This window comes from Lissotriton vulgaris, chromosome 2_1 (assembly GCF_964263255.1).
Source record: "Lissotriton vulgaris chromosome 2_1, aLisVul1.2, whole genome shotgun sequence".
Taxonomy (NCBI): Eukaryota; Metazoa; Chordata; class Amphibia; order Caudata; family Salamandridae; genus Lissotriton; species Lissotriton vulgaris.
The window spans coordinates 94,340,616-94,358,589 of record NC_141687.1 but is presented as its reverse complement, the minus strand read 5'-3'; the positions used below and the strand labels follow the sequence as shown (position 1 = coordinate 94,358,589).

At 45.9% G+C, this 17,974-nt stretch overlaps 1 protein-coding gene and 1 long non-coding RNA gene across 3 annotated transcripts in view; both read right to left on the bottom strand.

The window, feature by feature from the left end:
- The window catches only part of RAP1GAP2 (RAP1 GTPase activating protein 2), a 1,533,685-nt gene that overhangs the window by 803,655 nt on the left and 712,056 nt on the right, over positions 1-17,974 (bottom strand). The window lies entirely within an intron of this gene.
- On the bottom strand, positions 3,901-6,539 carry LOC147729636 (uncharacterized). The gene is made up of 3 exons (XR_015308552.1): positions 5,939-6,539; positions 4,917-5,670; positions 3,901-4,829 (listed from the first exon to the last, which is right to left on the bottom strand). It is a non-coding gene; the product is annotated as an uncharacterized LOC147729636 (long non-coding RNA).

The window sequence follows — 17,974 nt, the reverse complement described above, 5'->3', positions numbered from 1 at the left end:
GCGCGAGTAAAAGCTTCTGAACGCGATAGCGATTGTAATGGTATCTGCTGGCCCTCCCGCAAAGCGCCCCGAATTTTGCTTCCCATACCGAGCTTGCATGGACTACATAGTAGACACTATCCGTTCGCAACCGATTTTATTGTGGCAACGGATATGGTCCAAACCTGAATGCCACCTGACACGATCTCTGATCACAGACTGTCTAGCCCTAACAAACTGGCATAAGATTCCTTGGTTGGTCTTTGTACGGAACTTTTTTTACGACCTAGGCCGTAAATCCTATTTTGAGGATCCCCCTACTGTTGAAGACATTTCCAGGCACCAGCTAAAATCGATGTGCTTGACCCACCTGAGAGAGCTGCGAAACCAGTCGGAGATCATGAAACTTTCTAATACCCAGATCTGCGCAATACAACCCCTTAAAGGAATGCAACCCTATCTTTCGTTTTTTCTGTCAAACCAGGAAAAATTCTTATTAACAAGATTCCGCTTCAATACCTTTTTTCGTCTGGAAACTCACAACTGGTCCCGTTTGCTCATGAACTGTCCATGTGATGGTATATCTCAACAAACAACGATCCATATTATTTGTTTCTGTAAATACTGCAAAATTCATCGCAATTCTTGGATACTTCCACTCCTTCGATCTGCTGGCCATAGACAGTGCTACTCAGCATTTTTGTTTTTGCAATGTCTGAACTCTCCGCATGTAGCCAAATCTGTGGCAATGTTCTTAAAAGCTTCCATTTTAATCCGACATAAACTCACAAACTGAACTGAAGTACTTAAGTAACAAGTTCTCTCTCAAGCACCTCTTAAAAAATACTTCTTTTCGTTTTTCTTTTCCATGTACATGTTGAAATGTTTGATTTGTTCTTTTAAAATATGTACTTTTTATGATTATAAAAAACTGTAATCGAATAAAAGTTATTGAACTGATACTCCATTTTACTTTTTGGATGACAGACTTTGGGTTCGGGTTAGATACTGAAAACCAAAACTATACAGATTGTGGAATAAGAGGGCCACGAGAAGTTGTCAGAATGTTTGCAAGTCACCTGCTGCCTGAGAAGACCTGACCCTCTGCACTGTGGGCCCATCTCCACAACCATAAGAAACTTCTATCTCAGAAGTGCTGGTAAGCATGAACATAGTAAATAGACTACCTACTGGATCCTCCACTAGAAACAGGAACTGCAGCAATCAAACGGAAACAGCACGAGCATGTCATCCCAAGGGTGCTGAAGGAGGCGAGCAGATGGACAATGCTTTCATCCTAAATCAATTACAGGCACTATGGCAAAAATGAGAAATCAGGAACTAAACAGACCTAGTTAAGGTTAAGGATGAGCAAGGTGCCAAAAAATTGAGTCTACCAACATTTTTTTTAAACTTCGCTAGCTTTGCCGATGAACTTTACAAAACACAGAGCGAGAGACAGAATAGGTGAAGCGGGTCTTCGCTGTAACAAAAAACATTCCCGCTGTGATTCAGGGCTGCGTGAATCAGTGAATAAACGCCTGCCACTTGGAAGAGATGCAATATAACTCTCGAGGCCCAGCAGCCATGACCTAAAGCTTCCAGTGGTGGGGAATACCTACTCATGGTTCCTGACCCGCAGATATTAGTATCCAGGCGCTGCTGCTCAGAGCTAGTACCAACTCACTAGTAATGGGTAAATTACTCCCAATCAGCAGCCAATGTCTGCTTGGCACAGGGCCATAGCTAAGCACTGAATGAATTCATGCAGGCAGCGTCTTCCTGGTGGTGCAGCCAGCTGCAGGAAATGATCTGGTCACAGATATGGTTCTGCACCAAATGGACTTCCCCTTCAACAGCACTATTTAATTTCAGAAATCAATCTAGAAGCTGATGACAAAACCTATGTTAACATGCCAGTTGTATAAAGGACATATTTGTGTGCACGTGTGTCTCTCTGAGTGTATTGGTGTTTGCAAAAAGGCCAGCTGTGTCATACCCACAAAAATAGAGGAGCAGAGCATTCCCCCGCCCCCACCAGAGCACCCTGTGCATACTTCTGCCCTCTCTCCCCACATTTGGATCAATCAGGGGGTATTATGTAAATAAGATCACTGGCCAAACAAGCAAGCTTCAATGAATTCAAAGAAAGTCTAACTGATTATTGGTTTATTAAGGTACTAATATAATTCACTGTAAGACTGAAACATTCACCAAAATGCCTTGGGTAAAGAAAGTGACATCGCACACCCTGTGACGTCAGTTACATTACAGGAAGTAGACAAGAGAACGTTCTCTGAATCCCAGGAAGTGACGCCAAATGACCTTGATACTGAAGCTTAGTGTAGACCACAAAGAGAAAATGTAATAATAAGTCACAAGGAGGCACACAAAAAGAGATTTTAGAAACAGTACATGTCATGTCAACGTGTTGTAATTCATATGGATCATATATTGGATATGAATTTTGATACTGGCTTGAGTTATTCCTTATCGTTAATTAGTTTTTTTTATTTTCAATTGTAAGGCACTATTACACGTATGAATCGATTTTTCATGTATTCACAATAATGAAACTTGGAAACAAGTTGGAAATGTGTACGCTTTTTACAGTGTATTTAATTTTCCAATGCACATTGCACCGCTGAGTCTATTTATTTTATGGCACTGAAAGTGTAAAGTCCTCGTGGGAAGTGCAGAAGAGACCCAGTGTCCACGGGGACCATGTTGAAGGTCTGGGATTGATGCTGCTTTTGCAGCTTATGAGGCCAAGGGTCCTTAGGAGTAAGCCTGGGCTAGTGGACAATTTACTGTTGACCCCTAAATGATGCCAATGACTTCAATCTGTATTAATAAAGACCCGAATTGGTCTTTTATTTCTGGAGGTAAAACCGCAGGCAATAAACAGAAATAGCCGACGTCGTTGTGTGCAGTATCAGGTAAAGCATCACACCCTCCAAGGTACACACCTCAAAGGAGATGATGTGGCCATAACACTGCGTCCCCTGTTCTGAGTTGAAAACATAGGGGCAGATTTACGAGTTCTGGCACATCTCTGAAAATCAGCAGGGATGCGCCAGGAAAGATACGATGCGCAGTTCTCTCACTGTGCCACCACAAATGCGTCGCATTTACAATGCAGTGCACCGTGGCGCAAGGATAGGGCGATGCGTGTCGCATCCTGTGGCATAAGGGCGGTGCATTGCTGGAGTCGTGTCGCAAGCGTGACGCGGCTCCAGCAATGCTCAGGGGTGGCCTATGCCTAACACGCTGCGTCACTCCTTACACCTGCTTCAAGCAGGCGCAGGGTTTTGACGTAGCATGGACATAAAAGTGACTCCTTAAAATCTTGTAGATTTCACTGCGTCGCTTTTACGAGGCGTTCCTTTGACGGAACGCCCACCCTGCACCAGAACGCCCACATGAAACCTAACACAGGTTTCATGTGGCGCAGGGCTTTATAACGTGACGCATCTCCCTAGAGGCGTCACGTTGTAAATAAGGCACAATGTGGCACATGGTTTACGCCACCACTGCGTCACAGAAGTGACGCTGCGGCGACGTAAATGTGGCACATGGTGCTTGTAAATCTGCCACTTAGAATCTTACAATGTTTCAGAGGAAAAGGGTATTCCAAAAGGTATTAACTGAAGAAATGTGTGCAGGGAGAAATTGTAATGTGTACATACTGGTTGGAATGCTGACTTGGGTGCACACTGCCAGTTTTGCCAGAATCGTGGTAACGCCGCCCATGAATGATACCTTGTTCATTATCATTACAATAAAGTACATAAAACATTATTCAAGAGCAGCATTTTACTGGAATAAACCATTCTTGTAGTAATGAATCCCAACATCTTATGGCCATTGTAAGTATGTTTGATGCTTTTTCACATGTTCTCTTCATTTTATTTTTATTTTCACTTTCTGTCCTCGCCAGCTTGGTGAAAGCAAACGTTTCCTTTCCTTTTTTTCATGCACGCAGAAACAAAATTAAGCAATGGAGTCTTCTATGATTGAATGTTATGATTTGACTAAAACACAACTAGAAAGCTAAAAGCTGTCATCTTTACAATGACAAGGAGATTGGACAAGGAGCAATTACAGCTGACATCAGCAGCATGAATATTCACTGCAGTGCTTGTATATGCGTACATTAAACCAGGACTGTGACTTATTCAAAAAGAGACATCCCATCAGCTCAAAGTACTCACAACAGGAGCTGCACACGGCACACCTCCATTTCACCATAGGCATCAACCACCATACCTATACGCGTGCCACTGTGACACCTCCACATCCCTATAAGCACCAGATCCCACATCAACTAAGGGAGAAGTAATGACAGAATGTGCAGAGAGTAGCCTAAAACCAGCTTTAAGAATAAAACAGAAAGGACATTCGTCTTCACCTTCAGCGAATTACCTACAACATTTACGAAGGTCAGAATCCCTATAGTTTCTGTACCTCTTCTTGATTTCTTCATTTTTTTTGCTTCGGTTTCTTTTTCTTACCCGAATGAATACATGTCACATTTTGCCATATGGTTGAGATAAATCAAGCCTTAATTAATGGCTATCTGTGGCCAATTACCATCCTCTGGAGGAAGTGGCAGCGACTACCTTCTGAATAATATTTCCATTAGTTCTCTAAATGGTTGGGACTTTGGATTATCACTTAACCTTTAGCGTGAGTGATGTACAAATCAAAAAACTGTGGTCGGTTGTATATGATCCCATTGGAAGCCTTTAGAGTGAAAAACCACATCACAATCTGGTTATTCGCTGCTGTGACGTCACAAGAGTGGCTGACCAAAGAGGACATAGTAGATTGCTGCTGTCAGTGGGGGTCTGGAGAGACCCACTCTTTGGAGAAATGAAGCCGTGCTGACAAGCGGTCCCAGAGAGCCCCTATCAGGGTGGTGCTGGCTCTCTGACCTCAGCGTCAGAGCAGAGGGTGCGGCTTTGGGCTAGGAGGGAGTGGGACCGCACAGCGGGTGGCGGGAGGCTAGACATTTTTTGCAGTTTATACTCTGGCAGGCCGATGCAAAGGGTGGTGCCAGTCAGTGGCAGGTGGCCACATTTTTTACCAGTTTTTTTAATCCATGTTATTAATGGCTCTATCCAATACTCAGCTACTCATGCATATATCTTGTAAGCAGGGGCAGATGATTTGGGTGGGGGCACATACAACATAAACTACAGAAGGGGTAACTGTCAATAGTGGGAATGGACTCTCCCGTGAGGTCACATTACATAATAGACAACCCAACTTTGCTCTCATTGCCTATTTGATGTCACTCAGAGCCCTTAGCTGAGTAATATCCAGTATTTACAGTAACCCATCTATAAGTCTACATGTAATGCATTACAAAGGCGATAACACATTAGAACTAGCAGAATCTACCACAGTGTGTGAGGGCAGAACTCGAACATCAGACCCAGAAGAGTCAATGAAACGGCAGAAGCAAGGAAACCACATATCGGAACCCGAAGAACGCACCACAATGAATGAGCAAAGAGACCACGCATCAGATTCAGCAGAATCGACTGTGGTGCATGAGCAAAGAACCCAGACGTCAGCACTAGAAGAATCTACTATACTGAATGAGCAAAGAGCCCATGACAGAACCAGCAGAATCCACTATAAGACATGATGAAGAAAATCACACACCACAACCAGCAAAATCCACTGTAATGCATGAGCAAGGAAATCCTACATCACCATTCTGCATGAGCAGAGAAACCAGAATAACAGAATATGCTACAATAAATGAGCAAAAGAACAACATATCAAAACCAGCAAAATCCACTATAATGTACTAGCAATGACACCACACCAGAGAAATAACAGAACCCACTATGTGTGAGCAAAGAAACTTCACACCACAACCAGCAAAATCCACTGTAATGCACGAGCAAGGAAATCCCACATTACCGTTCTGCCTGAGCAGAGAAACCAGAATCAACAGAATACACTACAATAAATTAGTAAAGAAACAACATAACAGAACCAGCAAAATCCATTGTAATGTATTAGCAAGGACACCACACCAGAGAAATAACAGAATCCACTATGTGTGAGCACAGAAACTGCACACCACAACCAGCAGGATCCACCAAAATGCACGAGCAGAACCAGCAAACTCTATTTTAACCTATTAGTTAGAGAAACACGCCCCAGAACTAGCAGAAATCAGTATTGTGCTTCAGCTATGAAATCACACACTACCACTAGCAGAATACCCAAGTTGAATGAGCAAAGAGACCACATATCAGAACCAGGGGACCCTACTATAATGTATAAGCTAGTAAACTACACATGAGAATCTGCTGAATCGTGATGTATGGGAATTAATGGGGGAAAAGAAAACTGAGAAACCACATTGTGGGACACTAAAAAATTGAAAAATAGCTTAATGGAAACATTTTAAAGGAAAAATAATTTTAAAGAAAAATACAAAGTTACAGTAAGTTTGGGTGGAGTTTAGGGGTAGCACTGGGTGTTTGTGTTCAGGGATCGGTGATGTTCAGGGGCAATGAGGGATATTTTTAGTGGTCAAGGATTGGTCGAATTCAGGAATAAAAAGAGGTTTTTAGGGAGAAGGCATCAGAGTTTAGGGGTGATGCCAGGTTGTTAGGGTACACTGATGAGTGAAGGTTTGGTGTGGTGAGGGTTTTTTAGGGTTCAGGGGAGCACAAGTGCAAGGGTGCTGAGGGTTTTTTATGTTTCGGGATGGGTGGAGTTTAAGGCTGATGAGGGTTTTTAAGGCTCAGTGATGGGTCGAGTTATGGGGTAGTGTAGGGTTTTTTAAGGTTCTGGAATGGGTGAAGTTTAAAGTGGCGAGGGGTTTTAGTGGTCTGTAGTTGGTGGAGCTTATGAGTACAAAACGTTTTAGAGCTCATTGAGGAGTCGAGTTTAGGGGTGGTGAGGGTTTTTCAGGGGTCATGAATGGAACATGTTTAGGGATGTTTTTTTAAGGATTCAAGAATGAGTGGAGTTTAGGAAAGGTGAGGGATTGTAAGGATTCAGAGGGGGTAATTCAGGAATAGAAAGAGGGTTTGAGGGTTCAGGAATAGGTGGAATATATGGGTAGAGGGGGTTGGGTGGAGTCTAGGGGTAGAAAGGCTTGTAGGGTTCATGGGTGGGTTTAGTTTAGGACTGGCGAGGGTTTTTAAGGTTCAGTGATGAGTTGAATTTAGGGGTGGTGGCGGATTTATAGGTTTCAGCAATAGGGGTAGTTAGAGTGCTTATGGGATTTAAGGGTTCGGGAATGGGTGAGGTTTATGGGCAGGAAGAGTTTTAGGGTTCAGCAATAGGCGGAGTTTATGGGTAGTGAGGTGTTTTAGGGTACCTGGATGGATGGAGTTTTGGGTAGAAAAGGCTTTTAGGCTAAGGGATAGGTGGAGTTTAGGGTCAGGGATGTGTTTCATGTAGGTGTGGTGAGGATTTTTAGTGTTCAGGTATGGGTGGAGTGTAGGTGTAGAAAGTATTTGAAATGTCCAGGGATGGGTGAAGTTTAGGGGTCAGGGATGGGTGTAGTTTATAAATGGTGAGGAGTCTTTAGAGGGCAAGGAGGGATGGTGTTTAGTGGTTGTGGGGGGATTTTAGGGGTTGAAGGGTTTTAGCGTGGTGGAGGATCAGCTAAATAAAAACTTCCAAAATAGTTGTTTAACAAAGTAAGATCACAATCCGAAATAATGCTCCTTAAAATAAAGCACTAAAAAAATACCTCTGACAAAAATGTTTCTGAAAGTAAGCCCTGCAGCCATTCAATTTGCACCTTAAAAATGAGTATGCAAAGGCCAATTTGAAAACAGGCATTCTATAAATTGGTTTCTCTAAATTGGTAAATGCCATTCATCCTGCAAATTTTCAGTAAACAGTTTAGGCGAGATAGTTTCTCAGTAATGGTGCTCCATTAAATCCATTTTCTATGAATCGCATACACCCGCAGAATCAACTATATTCCATGAGCAAGGGAACCACTCATCAGATCAAGCAGAATTAATTATATTGCATAAGCTTGGAAATCGCACATCAGCACAAGCATAATTCAGCATAAGGGACTGAGGACCGAACTAATAGAATTATGCTGGACTTGGAGTGTACTGATGGAAGCACGCTGAGCGAGGAGTGTACTGATGGAAGTACACTGAGCGAGGAGTGTACTGATGGAAGCACGCTGAACGAGGAGTGTACTGATGGAAGTACGCTGAGCGTAGAGTGTACTGATGGAAGTACACTTAGCGAGGAGTGCACTGATGGAAGCACACTGAGCGAGGAGTGTACTGATGGAAGCACGCTGAGCGAGGACTGTACTGATGAAAGCACACTGAGCAAGGAGTGTACTGATGGAAGCCCACTGAGCGAGGAGTGTACTGATGGAAGCATGCTGAGCGAGGAGTGTACTGATGGAAGCACACTGAGCGAGGAAAGTACTGATGGAAGCACGCTGAGCGAGGAGTGTACTGATGGAAGAACACTGAGCGAGGAGTGTACTGATGGAAGAACACTGAGCGAGGAGTGTATTGATAAAAATATGCTCAGGCGAGGAAAGTACTGATGGAAGCACGCTGAGCGAGGAGTGTACTGATGGAAGAACACTGAGCGAGGAGTGTACTGATGGAAGAACACTGAGCGAGGAGTGTATTGATAAAAATATGCTCAGGCGAGGAGTGTACTGATGGAAATATGATTAGGCAAGGAGTCTACTGACGGAAGCACACTGAGCAAGGAGTGTATTGAAGAAAATATGCTCAGGCGAGGAGTGTACTGATGGAAATATGCTCAGGCGAGGAGTGTACTGATGGAAATATGCTCAGGCGAGGAGTGTACTGATGGAAATATGATTAGGCAAGGAGTCTATCGAAGGAAGCACACTGAGCAAGGACTGTACTGATGAAAGCACACTTAGCAAGGAGTGTATTGATGAAAATATGCTCAGACGAGGAGTGTACTGATAGAAATATGATTAGGCAAGGAGTCTACCGAAGGAAGCACACTGAGCGAGGACTGTACTGATGAAAGCCCACTGAGCGAGGAGTGTATTGATGAAAATATGCTCAGGCGAGGAGGGTACTGAAGGAAGCATGCTGTCTGAGGACTGTACTGATAGAAGCATGCTGAGGCGAGGAGTTTTCTGATGGAAGAATGCTGAGCCAGGAGTGTACTGATAGAATCATGCTGAAGCAAGGAGTGTACTGATGGGAGCAAGCTGAGCAAGGAATGTACTGATAGAAGCATGCTGAGGCAAGGACTGTACTGATAGAGGCATGCTGAGGAGAGCAGTGTACTGATGGCAACATTTTTAAGCGAGGACTGTACTGATGGAAGCACAAGGAGTGAAGGCTGTACTGATGGAAGAATGCTGTGCGAGGACCGTACGGATGGAAGCACAAGGAGTGAAGGCTGTACTGATGGAAGAATGCTGTGCGAGGACCGTACGGATGGAAGCACACTGAGATGAGGACTGTACTGATAGAGAATAAGGGGCTAGGTCTGTACCAATGAAAGCATGCTGTGCGAGGGGTGTATTGATGGAAGCATAAGGAGCGGGGCCTGAACCAATGAAAGCATGCTGTGTGAGGAGTGTACTGATGGAAGCACGCTGAGGTGAGGATAGTACTGACAAGCTTGCAGAGAGGGAACAGTGTGCTACGCAAGTACTGTGCCAAGGGGCCCTTCATGGGCTCTAAAATTTGCAGTGTACTAACTCGCACTGTGATGAGGGATAGCATGCTGAGTGAGCACTGTAATGAGGTATCAGCAAGACATGTACTGAGGGACCCTACATTGATGTACATTGTGCTGTGTGGCAGCTCCCTACCAAGACCACTATGCCGGATGAGTGCTGTGCATGCAGGCTGTGGTGGATGTAACCACCGTTCTGTGGGCACCGCCCTGACTGTCCATGAAGGTAGAATGTAAACCACAGCCCCAACGCCTGACCACCAAGGAACCACAGCCCCAACGCCTAACTACCAAAGAACCACAGCCCCAACGCCTGACCACCAAAGAACCACAGCCCCAACGCCTAACCACCAAAGAACGACAGCCCCAACGCCTGACCACCAAAGAACCACAGCCCCACCGCCTAACCACCAAAGAACCACAGCCCCAACGCCTGACCACCAAAGAACCACTGAAAACAATGGGGTAGACCCAAGAAGTCTAAGGACCTGGGTAATGGTATATATAGCAAGAGGTGGTCTTAGACAAAACTCTAAATATCAATAAATGTGAATATTGATTTTTCACAAAACAATTAATCAGAATGAATCTGTGACGAAACGGGGGAGATGTGTAATGCTTACATTATATATGCAGTAAACCCAACACAACTATTTGATTAAAAAGACATATAACTAAAAATCACATTTATATCACAATTTTCTTTACATATTCATACAGTGATTAATTTGGAAGGAAGGAAGGGAAGGAAAAAGGGGTGCTCAAGTGAATTAGAGGAAAAAGAAGGCTCAGGTCACAGGATTCAAGTGATTATGTGCAACAAAAAGACAATTGAAGGTTGCACAAAAAACAAAGCCTACCCATACAATTCTATATACATTATTACACAAGGGACAAAGGAATTAATGGTATAGGCCTCAAAGTAAAAGGAGGGTAATCATCGACGTTTCGACCCTAGCGCAATACGGGAAATTCACGACCTCTGCAGCGGGTCTTCTTCAGGACAATAACGGGTGGAGGAGGGGGGGGGGGGTGGGTGGTGGGTTGGATGGACCACAGAAGTAATGTGAAGGTGTGTCACGCCATTTCAAATGGGCGGGTCACCTCTGATCAGTGTGTCTGTTCAATTTCACTTAGGAAAGGATGATATGGATCGTGTTTCAAAGGAACGTTCCGGGTCTTGTAACAAAACTTGTAGAGGGTCTGTTTCAAAGGGAGCCACTCTAAGTAAGACCAGAGTAAAGTTGATCCTTTGCCTGAAAAAATCACCGGCACTGGTTATAAATATTGGGGTGATATGCGCTCGAATTTGCGGTTAGTTGCAGTCGGCACAACCAGTAACACACATGACAGCCGGCAACATTCTAAGTAGGACCTGAAAAAAGTTGTTCCTCTGCCTGAAAAGATCACCGGCACTGGATACAAATATCGGTGTGATATGCGCTCGAATTTGCGGTTAGTTTCAGTCGGCACAAACAGTGTTACACGTTACACGAACCACAGCCCCAACGCCTGACCACCAAAGAACCACAGCCCCACCGCCTAACCACCAAAGAACCACAGCCCCAACGCCTGACCACCAAAGAACCACAGCCCCAACGCCTGACCACCAAAGAACCACAGCCCCAGCGCCTAACCAACAAAGAACCACAGCCCCAATGCCTAACCACCAAAGGCCCACAGCCCCAATACCTGTCCACCAAAGAACCACAGCCCCAACGCCTGACCACCAAACAACCACAGCCCCAACGCCTGACCACCAAAGAACCACAGCCCCAATGCCTAACCACCAAAGTACCACAGCCCCAAAGCCTAACCACCAAAGAAGCACAGCCCCAACCCCTGACCACCAAAGAACCACAGCCCCAACGCCTGACCACCAAAGAACCACAGCCCCAACGCCTGACCACCAAAGAACCACAGCCCTAGCGCCTGACCACCAAAGAACCACAACCCCAACGCCTGACCACCAAAGAACCACAGCCCCAAGGCCTGACCACTAAAGAACCACAGTCCCAATGCCTACCCACCAAAGGCCCACAGCCCCAATGCCTGACCACCAAAGAACCACAGCCCCAATGCCTGACCACCAAAGAACCACAGCCCCAACGCCTGACCATCAAAGAACCACAGCCCCAACGCCTAACCACCAGAGAATCACAGCCCCAACGCCTGACCACCATAGAACCACAGCCCCAACGCATAACCACCAAAGAACCACAGCCCCAACGCCTGACCACCAAAGAACCACAGCCCCAACGCCTAACCGCCATAGAACCACAGCCCCAATGCCTGACCACCAAAGAACCACAGCCCCAACGCCTAACAAACAAAGAACCACAGCCCCAATGCCTGACCACCAAAGAACCACAGCCCAACGCCTAACCAACAAAGAACCACAGTCCCAACGCCTAACCACCAAAGACCCACAGCCCCAATGCCTGACCACCAAAGAACCACAGCCCCAACGCCTAACCAACAAAGAACCACAGTCCCAAGGCCTAACCACCAAAGGCCCACAGCCCCAATGCCTGACCACCAAACAACCACAGCCCCAACGCCTGACCACCAAACAACCACAGCCCCAACGCCTGACCACCAAAGAACCACAGCCCCAATGCCTGACCACCAAAGAACCACAGCCCCAATGCCTGACCACCAAAGAACCAGAGCCCCAACCCCTGACCACCAAAGAACCACAGCTCCAATGCCTGACCACTAAAGAACCACAGCCCCAATGCCTGACCACCAAAGAACCACAGCCCCAATGCCTGACCCACAGCCCCAACGCCTGACCACCAAAGAACCACAGCCCAAATGCCTGACCACCAAAGAACCACAGCCCCAATGCCTGACCACCAAAGAACCAGAGCCCCAACCCCTGACCACCAAAGAACCACAGCCCCAATGCCTGACCACCAAAGAACCACAGCCCCAATGCCTGACCACCAAAGAACCACAGCCCCAATGCCTGACCACCAAAGAACCACAGCCCAACCCCTGACCACCAAAGAACCACATGCACAACACCTGACCACCAAAGAACCACAGCCCCAAGGCCTGAGCACCAAAGAACCACAGCCCCAACCCCTGACCAACAAAGAACCACAGCCCCAATGCCTGACCACCATAGAACCACAGCCCCAACGCCTGACCACCAAAAAACCACAGTCCCAAGGCCTGACCACCAAACAACCACACCCTTAACGCCTGACCACCAAAGAACCACAGCCCCAAGGCCTGACCACCAAAGAACCTCAGCCCCAACACCTGACCACCAAAGAACCACAGCCCTAAGGCCTGACCACCAAAGAACCACAGCCCCAACGCCTGACCACCAAAGAACCACCGCCCCAGTGCCTAACCACCAAAGAACCACAGCCCCAACTCCTGACCACCAAAGAACCACAGCCCCAACGCCTGACCACCAAAGAACCACAGCCCCAATGCCTGACCACCATAGAACTACAGCTCCAATGCCTGCCCACCAAAGAACCACAGCCCCAACGCCTGACCACCAAAGAAGCTCCACTGAGTTCACGGACCTCTTATCAGGCAATGAACTGCATCCAACATGTGCACAAGGCTACCCATGACAAAGGGCACATCTTGGATCAAGTCTGGACCTCTAACATGGAAATCACACCTCCCTCAGTTTCACCGTGCACTTGGTCTGACCACCATTTTATTACATTCAGCGCGGTCTACATCCCTCCCACTAAGCCACCCCTGGCAGGTAATTTCCTGGCCAGAAATTGGAAGCGGGCTAATATGGGCGATTTCTGTGCAATTTTAACAGCCACCTCTTCCACCAAACAAGACTCCATCTGTCTTCAGGCTTCTAACCTCAATCAATGGCTAGAATCAGCCAGTAATAAGGTTACCCCTTTTAAAAGATCTAATCTCAAACCCAATGCTCATTCTCTGACGACCTGAAAAGGAAAAAACTGGCACTCAGACCAGCAGAACACCGATGGCGGCGAGCTTACGCACCCGAGGAGACATCGGTGTATGTAGCTTTGCTAAAAAATTACAAAGACTCCATCCTTCAGACTAAAACAACCTACTTCTCTGCGAAAATGACTAATTCATCTACGAAAACCAAAGACATTTTCGCAATAGTTGACAAGCTTGCGCAACCCGATAGGGTGATTGCTAATTCTGCCCCTTCACAAATATTATGTGACTCACTGAATTCGTTCTTCATTGACAAAATCACCTCTATCAAGAATAACATCCCCACCACCACCTCCCCTATCACCCTCCCTATCCCATGCAAAAAAAACTCACGCTCGACCAAATCCCCCTGATCTCTAGAGAAGAGTTTCTGGCTCTTCTAAAAAAGGTTGGATCTGGCTCCCCTAATGACTGCTGCTCCCCCCACATCTTGCAAGAGGCCTTCCTTACCTGCCCTGATCCGCCACTTTCACTTCTCAACAACTCCCTCAAACTAGGTATTGTTCCAGATACCTTTAAAAGCGCCGTTATTGTCCTGATTTTATAGAAACCTAACGCCGGTCCATCGGTGTTGAGCACTTCTGTCCAATCTCCCTGCTCCCCTATCTTGGCAAGATACTAGAGGCCCACGTCACGATCTGCCTCAGCTCATTCATTGAGCATTCTCAGTTTCTTGACCCCCGACAGGCGGGCTTTAGACCAGCTCACTCCACAGAGTCAGTCATCCTGGCAGTCATGGACGAGCTTAGGAGAGGAGCTGATAAAAACACCACCCAGGTGCTTTTGGATCTGTTAGCTGCTTTTGACACGGTCGATTATGAGCTCCTGATCGACTGTGTCAGTAATTCGGGCATCCAGGGTCTGGCCCTCAAATGGATCTCCTCCTTTCTACATAAGCGATGCCAGGCAGCCCGTTTGGCCAATTTCTCGGCCAATAAAACAAGACTGACCTGTGGGGTCTCTCAGGGCTCTTCTTTATCGCCCCTCCTGTTTAATTTATATATGCAACACTTGATTGTGTCTTTACATAACAGCCCAGCCATAACCTTCAACTACACCGACGATCTCCAGCTGGTGTTCAATATTGACTCTTCCAACACATCAGTCACCAATCTCCAGTCTCCAATGATCTCCATCAGTGAATTGATGTATACCAACCAATTAAAACTTAACCCCTGAAATTCCAGTTTTTGGCCTTCACCTATGGGCAGTCCCCCCCACCCCCCCCACCCCCGCCCAGTGGATACTGTAAAAAGTCTTGGGGTCATCATCTGCAGCGACCTGTCCCTGAAGCCACAAATCAATGCTGTAGTATCTTCCTGTTTTTTCCATCTTCGCAGAATTCGGAATAACTGCAGGTTTTTGACAACCGAGGCCCTCACTCTGGTTATTTTGGCCCTGGTCACCTCTCGCATTGACTATGCGAACTCACTCTATGTTGGCATTCCAGCATACCAGCTTCATCGCTTACAGCATGTACAAAACCAAGCGGCTAGGCTCATTTTCCGTCAACCCAGGCATCAACACGTTAGGCCCCTGATGAAGAGCCTTCATTGGCTCCCGGTAGCTAAACGCTGTGTATTTAAATTGGGCTGTACCATCTTCAAAGCCCTCACTGGTCAGGGCCCTGTCTTTATCTCCTCTAGGATTCATCACTATGTTCCCTCGCACGAACTCCTCTCCTCTCACCTCAATCTGCTTACCGTATTTTCCGGCGTATAAGACGACTTTTTAACCCCTTAAAATGTTCTGGAAAGTTGGGGGTCGTCTTATACGCCGGGTACCAAATTTGACTGTATGTTTTCATGCGTTTTTAAATAGCGCGGACTTCCCCCGAAGGTGTCAGACCGCTTCTCAATAGGAAATGGTGCAGCTTAACTTTAACAGAAGACCGATGCTGTTTTTTTCTGTGGCAAGAGACAGGATTTTCAGTTGCCACATGGTGAAGTCCACCTGTGCATGAGCATTCGCAAACTTGTGCCAGGTACATAATATGAGGCCATGTTGTTTGCAGAAGTTCTGGACGAATAACGCAAGTCTCTGGAAGCCTTATTATTGGTCCTCAATAGCATTAAGTATTCTGGGGAACTATGTGCTACTAGCTTGTTTCCTTTTTCACTGATGTAATAAAGTTCAATCGACAGTATGTAAGAAGAGCATGTGCGTCATTTACCGGTCCGCACAATGTGTTTACAATGAAATATGACAGATTAGAACTTAACCTTGTACCTAATGCCAGTGGCAACACACATCTGAATTTAAGCTTATATACACATCCTGCGTTGGGCTGCGCTGGAAGTGGGGGTAGTCTTATACGGCGAGTATAGCACGAAACCTACATTTTATCAACAAAAGTAGGGGGTCGTCTTATACGCCGGGTCGTCTTATACGCCGGAAAATACAGTACTATCCCCACCTTCAAACGCAAAAAACATTGTGGTCTCAGATTTTCCTTACTGGCCCCCCATTTTTGGAACTCCCTCCCGACCGAGCTGAGATCGGTAACTTGTTACACCCAATTTAGATCTCTTCTCAAAACTTTCACGATTTTCACAAGCTTACGAATAAATCTCCTGCAATCCTTTTTCAGCTGTTCTCCCGCTCCTAGCGCCATGAAACCGCTTGGTGTAAGTGCGCTCTACAAATAATTTTAACATAACATAACATGCTCCTGCTATAGGCAGGCTTTAATCAAGAGCGCACTATGATGACTGAAACTCTCAAGGCATGATGAGAAGCGCTAAACTGGGGAGGATGTTGCAATGAGGAGGGTATAAGGAAAGGACACTAGAAAGAGATGTGGGTTTATAAACTGGACCCATGCTGAAGTTCACGCTCTCTGAAAGGCTGTGCTCACTTGTGATACAGTAAGTATATTATTTTCCAGACTGGTCCTGCCCTGTGGTGAAGGGAGGCCTCTAGGCAGAAGGAGACCATTCTTAGCGAGGGCAGTTGAGGCGCAGGAAGACATCTTGAGTTGAAGCTTGTTTGGAAGGCTCTTGAAATGGATGTGGTACCCGGAGGTCACGTGTGTGATAATCTTCAGCCAACAAAAAGATGGGGAATTGGATAGAAGGAAGGAAGAACTGAGGATGATGTAACCATATGCTGCGGTAAGGCCACAAGCCATCTAACATTTCCTGCTTTGACTAATGCACTTGGAAAACATTGCTGTGCCAGGGCACTGCACCAAGACCAAATTGAAATATATATATTTATTTATGAGATAACACAAACTCCTCCTGGGGTGACTGGCAGACTCACTTGGGCACTGCTGATGAGGATTTACCCTCTTAGTTCTTTTTGTTTCCAATCCTTATTAGCACCTCACCGGAGCCTCTGATCAGTTCACTACACACCATGGCTGCCCTGTTGCCTTCTTCTGTGTCTTCCTCATGAGGTCTTTAAGTATGGTGGGTGTTGCGATAGAAAGTAAGTAGTACTCATGTAGAACACAATTTTGGGGTGTGAAGTGTGAATACACTTTTTAACTTATCAGGCACGGGTGAACTGGCCTATACTTAGGGCCACTGGAATTATGTGGAACAGGAGGGCCAAATTATGTGGCAAGAAAAGGGAAATTATGTGACATTTTGCGGCACATTTTGTGATAGTATTACTTCAGTATTTTGTCATTTTTAAACTTACCACTGTGCATTCGCCGTATCTCATTAGTACCAGTTTAACACCCAAATATAACAATAAGCTACAGAAAGGTGACCAGTCAACCTTTGCAAAGGGCCTTCGACTGCACAGCAACACGTGTCACTGTGTTCTAAGTAACTCTTGAACCATTTAAAATAGAAACAAAAAAAAACTGCAGATTATGCAGCAGATGATGAATTATGCGGGAAATCTATAATTATACGAAAAATCGCTGCATAATCACATAATTCCAGTGACCCTACCACTTAAAGGGGCCATGCCACTGACAAGACAGCTTTTAAGGGGCCTTTGCCTCTCCTGAACTCCTCCTACTTCTATGCATATGTCAGGCCACTTCTGTAGAGTGTGAGGGAACCGAATACCAAACTGTGGACCATATTATCAAGAAAGGGCGATACATTATCGCTGCTTTTATCGGCAGGAAACTGCCGCTAAAGCGGCGATACTGGGCTTGATAATATGTCCTTGTGAATTCCCATAGCAGCCCAGGTTCTGGTGTTAACCTGGGCTTCTATGGGAATTCACAAGGGCATAATATCAAGCCCATTATCGCCGCTTTAGCTGCAGTTTCCTGCCGATAAAAGCAGCGATAATGTGTCGCCCTTTCTTGATAATATGGCCCCTTTTCTGTATGAAACGTTACGATGAAGAGTTACCGCACTATTTGATACGAGTCTGA